The following is a 6,738-nucleotide window of genomic DNA, read 5'->3' as shown; positions in this document are numbered from 1 at the left end:
TGCTGAGCGGACCCGGACTGTAAACGTCCGGATCCGCGCGGTTTCAGCTCTATCCCCTGGCCGGACCCGGGCGCGGGATTCCGGCTGCACGATCCGGAATTTGCAATTAATAAAAATGTTAAAAAACAATAAATACATGAGCGTTTCATACTTACCAGACTCTGTCATGGCGGCACACTTGCTTCCGGGTCGCGCTTTCACTTTCTGTGCTGTGCACGCAGTCACACAGCTTTCCGTGCTTTCCCCACCCACCGGCCGTCCTCTCAGCTGTGATTGGTTCCTGGCTGATGCGCCCCCAGCCTGTGACAGCTCTGCCACACAGTCATCGCAGCTCAGTAATAGGCTGCACTCAGAGCGGGCAGCCGTGCTCTATGGCTGCTCACTCTGACATGTAGCAGAGCTGGATGTGTCGCCGCTGGGCTGGATGTCATGTGGATTACGCCGGAGGGCTATGGTGGGATAATAAAGTGGTGAAGGAAGAGGCTGCGTTTCTACTTTATTCCAAATAAAGGATTTCTCTGTGTCTTGTTTATTTACAGTAACTTACAGGTTTGTGATGCGGGTATCTCACAGATGCCCGTGCGGTCACAAACCTGGGGTTTAGTAACAGCCGTGCGCTGTTATTAACCCCTGCTATTACCTTGATTGCCACCGCACCAGGGCAATCAAGATGAGCTGATATCGCACCGGAATGGCCACATCTAACAGATGCGACCATATCGGGCGGCTGCGGGCTGAGGATATACCAGCCCCCGGCCAGCGTTATCATGGCTGGGAATGAAAATTGGGGGGACCGCATGTCGTTTTTTTTTTTTAATTATTTATTTAAATTTAAAAACAAAAAAACCGCATGCGGTTTATCTTAGGCAGCAGTCACAGCGAGGGACTCCCACAAGTGTGACATTGCAGCACAGCCGCACACACATCTGACAGGTGCGTGCATGTGTTTCTAGGTACATGCACGCTCATGTTCAGACAATGGCAGGCTGTGACGGGTGATGTCAGACCTGCACGAGTCTGACACCGCATCACCGACGCAGCTGCACACTTCTGATAGGAGCGTGCATGTGTTTCTAGGTACATGCACGCTCATGTTCAGACAGGCGTCAAAACACCGCGATGTTTTGCCAGGAGGTGTAGATTGGATGCAGGAATATGGTGTAAAAATCACAGCATCAAATTTGCATCCCTTGGCCTCCAAAAATAAAAAAAAAATAAAAAAAATTTGCCACAGGTGGAAATTTGGTGCTGAAAGCTGGTGCAGACGATTTCAGCACCAAATGTGCACCTCCTGGCAAAAAAACGCGGCAAAAATTGCGAAAAAATAACCGCGGCAAAAACCGCGGCATAAAAATTGCGTCAAAATACCGCGATTTTTTGCCAGGAGGTGTAGATTGGATGCAGGAATATGGTAAAAAAAAAATCAGCACAAAATCTGCATCTCTTAGCCAAAAAAACTGCGCTTTTTCTACTAGGAGAGGCAGGTCTGTGAACTCAGTGACCTCCGCCTGAGGTCAGGTTACCTGCGATCACAGGTGAAGGACCGTGGGAACCTCCAGCTGTGACCGCAAATTAACGGAGTGACGTCACAGCTCAATGCTCAGCTCATTCATTCTCTGGAGCTCACAGAGAGCGGTCGGTTGAGCCGCTCTCTGTGATATTCAGATGTAGCAGAGCTGAAGCGGCGTGGGACTTCTCCTCTGGATTACGTCCGAGCTGCAGGGTATTTGGGGGTTAATAAAGTGGTGAAGGAGGAGTGTTTTGTATTTTATTCCAAATAAAGGATTTTTCTGTGTGTTTGTTTTTATTTACTGTCATTTACAGGTTTGTGTGATGCAGGTATCTGATAGATGCCTGTGCCATCACACAAATCTAGGGTTTAGCAGCAACCGTGCGCCTCTGCTAATTCTGCTATTACCCCGACTGGCACCGCATCACGCCAGCGGGAAGAGCCAGTAGCGCACACCGGTATGTCGCATCTAACAGATGCGACATACCGGACGGCTGTGGGCTGAGGATATACCAGCCCCCGGCCGGCGTTATGGCTGGATGTGAAGATTATGGGGGACCGCACGTCGTCTTTTTTTTAACTTTCACCGGAGTCACACGTGCGACGGGCTCACGCGAGTCTGCCATGGCAGCACTAGTGATGTGTCGGTCGCGAACGATCCGACACAAAGATCCGGCTCCCTGCTGTGAACGACAGGAGCCAGATCACCAGTCTGAGCCAATAATATCTCTAAATGGCTCTTTTCGCCGTCAAAACCCCGCCCACCTGTGGCTAAACTCCGCCTACTCAGCAATCTAATAGGCCGCTTGGAAGTGGGCGGGGTTTAGCCGCGGGTGGGCAGGGCTTTGGCGGCGTTACTATAATCTTAAATATGTTTTCACCTGGGGTGAACGCATATTTAATAAGGAGCCAAGAATGAGCTGAAAGATCCGGCTCTTTTTGGTGAACGGAGCCATAGGAACCGGATCACCAAAAAGAGCCGGACTGCCCATCACTAGGCAGCACCTGGCAGCCTCACACGTGTGACTCCGGGCACTGTATACACAGTACAGACTGCGCGACGGCTGAGGCTGCAGCCGAGCGCTATAACTGTGCTGCCGAGTGTTTACTACTGTGAACTGACCGACAAATTGTACTGCTTTCCCCGCCGCCCACCGGCCATCCTGTGATTGGTTGCAGTTAGCTGCCACACTGCCACTCAGAATGGGGGCGTGTCTAGCTGGAACCAACACGAGCCGGTGGGCGGGGAAAACCATGAATATTGAATTGTCGGCTCCGGAAGGTAACAGCATGACCCGGAAGGAGTGTCGCCATGACAGCGCCTCGGTGAGTATGCTGCGCTCGCTCCTAGCCCCTCCACAAACGTTTTTACCCTCCGGATTACGGTCTCCATTGACTTATATGGGCACCGGATTCCGGAGCTGATCGAATTCTTTTTTTAAATCTGTTAGTGATCCGCCGGCCCCGGATTATTGGCCGTTCGATCAGCTCTAGTAGTAAGACAATGGCATCAAATATTCAATATTTATTGAGAACTACAGTATCTTTAGTGTAAAAGTGTAAAGAAGGACAAGGAGTCATGGTAGTGATGATACGGCCCCCACAATGCCCTAATTCTAACCAACAAGTTTGTTTGGGATTACATGAAGAAACCGAAGAGTTTGTGCAAACCTTCATCCACAGACAATAGGTTGAGCCTGAAATAAAATTAACATATTTTCTCTAAGGATTCAACAAAAGGGAGGACATTTTATAGCTGATGAATATTTCAAATAGTCAGACATTAAGATTCTCATTTTATAAAATGTCATCTTGCTCCAGTGATTAATGTACAGTCAAGTAATCTTATCGCCTCATATTTTCACCGACTGTCAACTGCATAGATAGGTTTTGGGAAATGTAATAAGTATGTACAATTTTGCTGATGTGTGATGTAACTGAATAATTCAGTATTATCTATAAAAAGTGACAAACATTATTTTTAGGTTTTAAAATTACAAGTTTAGGTGTGATTAGGGACATCTCGGAATAAAGAACTGGTATCGTTTTTAGCTATCTAAAATATGAGCAGATATCTAACAAATTTATAATTATACATATATGTTGCCTATAGAAAAATATTCTGGAAACAATGGCCAGTTAATCGAGAGGTCTTTTGTCCTTTATTGTCTAGCGCAATGTGAACAGATTTCTCAACGTGTTGTAATGTCCCAATGCAGAATCTAATCTAGTAACAGTTTTTGGTGTAACAAAGTTTAGTAACTTGAAATAAATGGACAATATAACTGCAACAAACCAACAAGGCAGTGAATTCAACAAATTAAATAATTTACTTTCATATTAATGACAGCCAATACGCCTGTTAATCATTAATGGGCCTTGTCACCGCCTTCAAAAAGTTGGGCTGAGAATTACTACTACTAATTTGGCACCCTTCTAAATGTCCTACTCTTCCTCGTAATCAGTTTTCTAATATACTTCTATTACCTGCCCTGATTTTGTAAGCTTATCTCATCATGTGTAGTTAAAATGGTATAGTACTTTGTTGTGATGTAGCCACTGCCACTTATGATCTGGGGATTGAAATCAGACAAACTAAGTAGCACACATTATTGGTAGAGATGAGTGAACCTGAGGTTTGATTTTCGAACCCAACAACTTAAAAAAAAATCAAGGTTCAGATTGGGATGCTTTACGTGCGAACTTCACTCATGCGAGAAATGCTGTGCTCAGGTACGCTTAGTGCTTAACCCTGGGTAAGCCACTTATAGTGTTTGAACGGCACGCACTGAGGATAACATCAGCACAATTAGATTTAGTGTGCAACCCAAAAAAATTGTTTGAAATTGCCCACCTACCCTCCACCAAAAGGGATTGGCTTATGGCTGGCTGTGGGTGGAGACTCAAACTGCCAATCAGTTACTTGCTCCAGGGGTCAGGTGAAGCTCGAGCCTGTGGAGGCTCGGCTCCTTGACTTCCTGCAAACCAAACCTCCACGGAACAGCTCATCTCTAGTAATTGGTGGTGGTGGCACTATCACCCAGTGAATGACAGTAGTCTAAGCACACATGCTCAGCTCAGACTTCATGTTCCACCTCTGTTAGGATCCTGCTTAAGCCTTGAAGTACTGTCCCTTTAGCTGACAGGAGCTGCGATCTGCATATCACAGGGCTTGTCAGCTGATGGGACGCCACTTCAAAGCTTCAGCAGGATCCATGCAGAAAATGATCCTTGCAAAAAAAAAACAACAAAAAAACAAAACATGTACAATTCTCAGAATATTGCAATGCAAAACCAAATACATGTTTGTAAAATATTGTTTTTAATGTGCAGAATTCAACAGGTCAGTAATTTCTTCCAGCTAAACTGCAAACCATAAATTAAATCACACAATCCTTTTCGAGCCCTGCCCTGCGCACAAACATTAGATTTTTACCACATAAAAGGTAGATCAATGCATCAGAAATTATGGGTCTATTTTTCCTTTCATCTCTTGATAAAATTAAAAATTTGAGTCTAAATCAACAATTAACTGGAATAAAACTAATAATATTTATATATGAAAATGAAAAAAGTTCTGTGAAGAATCCGTAAGTATAATATACTCAGGTCAAGATGAATTTCTTGAGAGTTCTAGTTTACAAAATGGGGTCAATTATAGGGATTTTTTAGAATACCAAGGGCATCTGCAATTGTGACATGAGATACTGACACATTCAGGAGAAATTGTATAAGAAATCTTGGGGTTCATTTTCCCCTGCTACCCCTTTTGAAATTATTTTTTATCTAAATAAATATTTTAGTGAAAAAAAATTTAACATTTTCATTTTTTATCCCTTTCACTTTGCCTTACATCCTGTGTAGAATTTGAGGGATTGACAAATTTACTGAAAGTAGCCTAGATTATTGTGAGGGGGTGCAGCTTTTAAAGTCGTACCACTTCTTGGGGTTTTCTAATGTACAGGACCCTCAAAGTCACTTCAAAATGAATTTTGTAAATGTCCTTGAAAAAAAATCAAAAATTGCTGCTAAATTTTAACTGCACTTATGCAACCCCACATAAGGGCATTAACATCATTATATTTCACTGTAGTCTCAATAAATTTTTCTATATTTTTTTTTTAATAAATGCATGGTACCTAAAGTGAAACATGGTGGTGGCAGTGCCTTATGTAGGACTCCATGAGTGTTACTGGTGTTGGGATCTACATTTCATTTATGGAATCATGAATTCACAATGTACTGCTCTATATTGAAAAAGATGCTCCATCACTTTGTGCCCATATTAGAGGTGCACTTTTCCAACATAACAATGATCTAAAACACACGTGTTTCATTTTTATTGAAGAACAGGATGAAAATGATTCAGTGGCCAAGTATGTCTCCTCATTTGAACCCAACTGAAACACCTATGGGATTCTGAAGAAAGAAGTTGACCATCACTCTCCATCCAGCATCTGAATGTTAAAAGAAGTTATTCTTAAAGAATAGGAAGAGATAGATTTTGCAACGTCACTAACATGTTTATGAAAGGACTAGAAAGGCTATGTTTATATACTGCATCCTTTCTTAACCACAAAGATGCAGTGTTTTTGGCCCCAAAAAACGCAGCTGCGGCAAAAACGCATAAAAAAACACTTGTGTTTTTGACACGTTTTTACGGCATTTTGCCCAATGCATTTTTTAAGTAAAATCTATTGACTGGAAGGGCTCAAAAACGTTGGAAAAACACAATAAGAATTGACATGCTGCATGTTGGCTGCATCTTCAAAAACGCAGCCAAAATGAGATGCACTGTGTGGACAGAAAAATAGAAACCTCATAGACTTTGCTGGGGAAGTAAATGCATGCATTTGGGTGCATCTGTGTGACCTCAAAAATGCTAAACTCAGTAAAAGATGCAGTGTGTGAACATAGCCAAAACTTGATGCTGTCCTTAAAACTCATTGAGCTTGTACAAAATACTAGATGTAGTTGTATTTGATTTGGGTTGTATTCATTTTTGCATCAACCAATCTGAATAAAAATGAAGAATTTGTAATGAAATATTTATTATTAACCTAAATTTCATGTTATAGGTTAACATTTTTCCTATGAAATGTATAGACATATACTGTATTTTTTGTTTTATAAGACACACCTCAAATTTAGAGATAAAGAAGGGAATTTTGTTACTTACCGTAAATTCCTTTTCTTCTAGCTCTTATTGGGAGACCCAGACGATTGGA

Source organism: Anomaloglossus baeobatrachus, chromosome 3 (assembly GCF_048569485.1).
Source record: "Anomaloglossus baeobatrachus isolate aAnoBae1 chromosome 3, aAnoBae1.hap1, whole genome shotgun sequence".
Classification (NCBI taxonomy): domain Eukaryota; kingdom Metazoa; phylum Chordata; class Amphibia; order Anura; family Aromobatidae; genus Anomaloglossus; species Anomaloglossus baeobatrachus.
Note: the sequence above shows the minus strand (reverse complement) of the source record.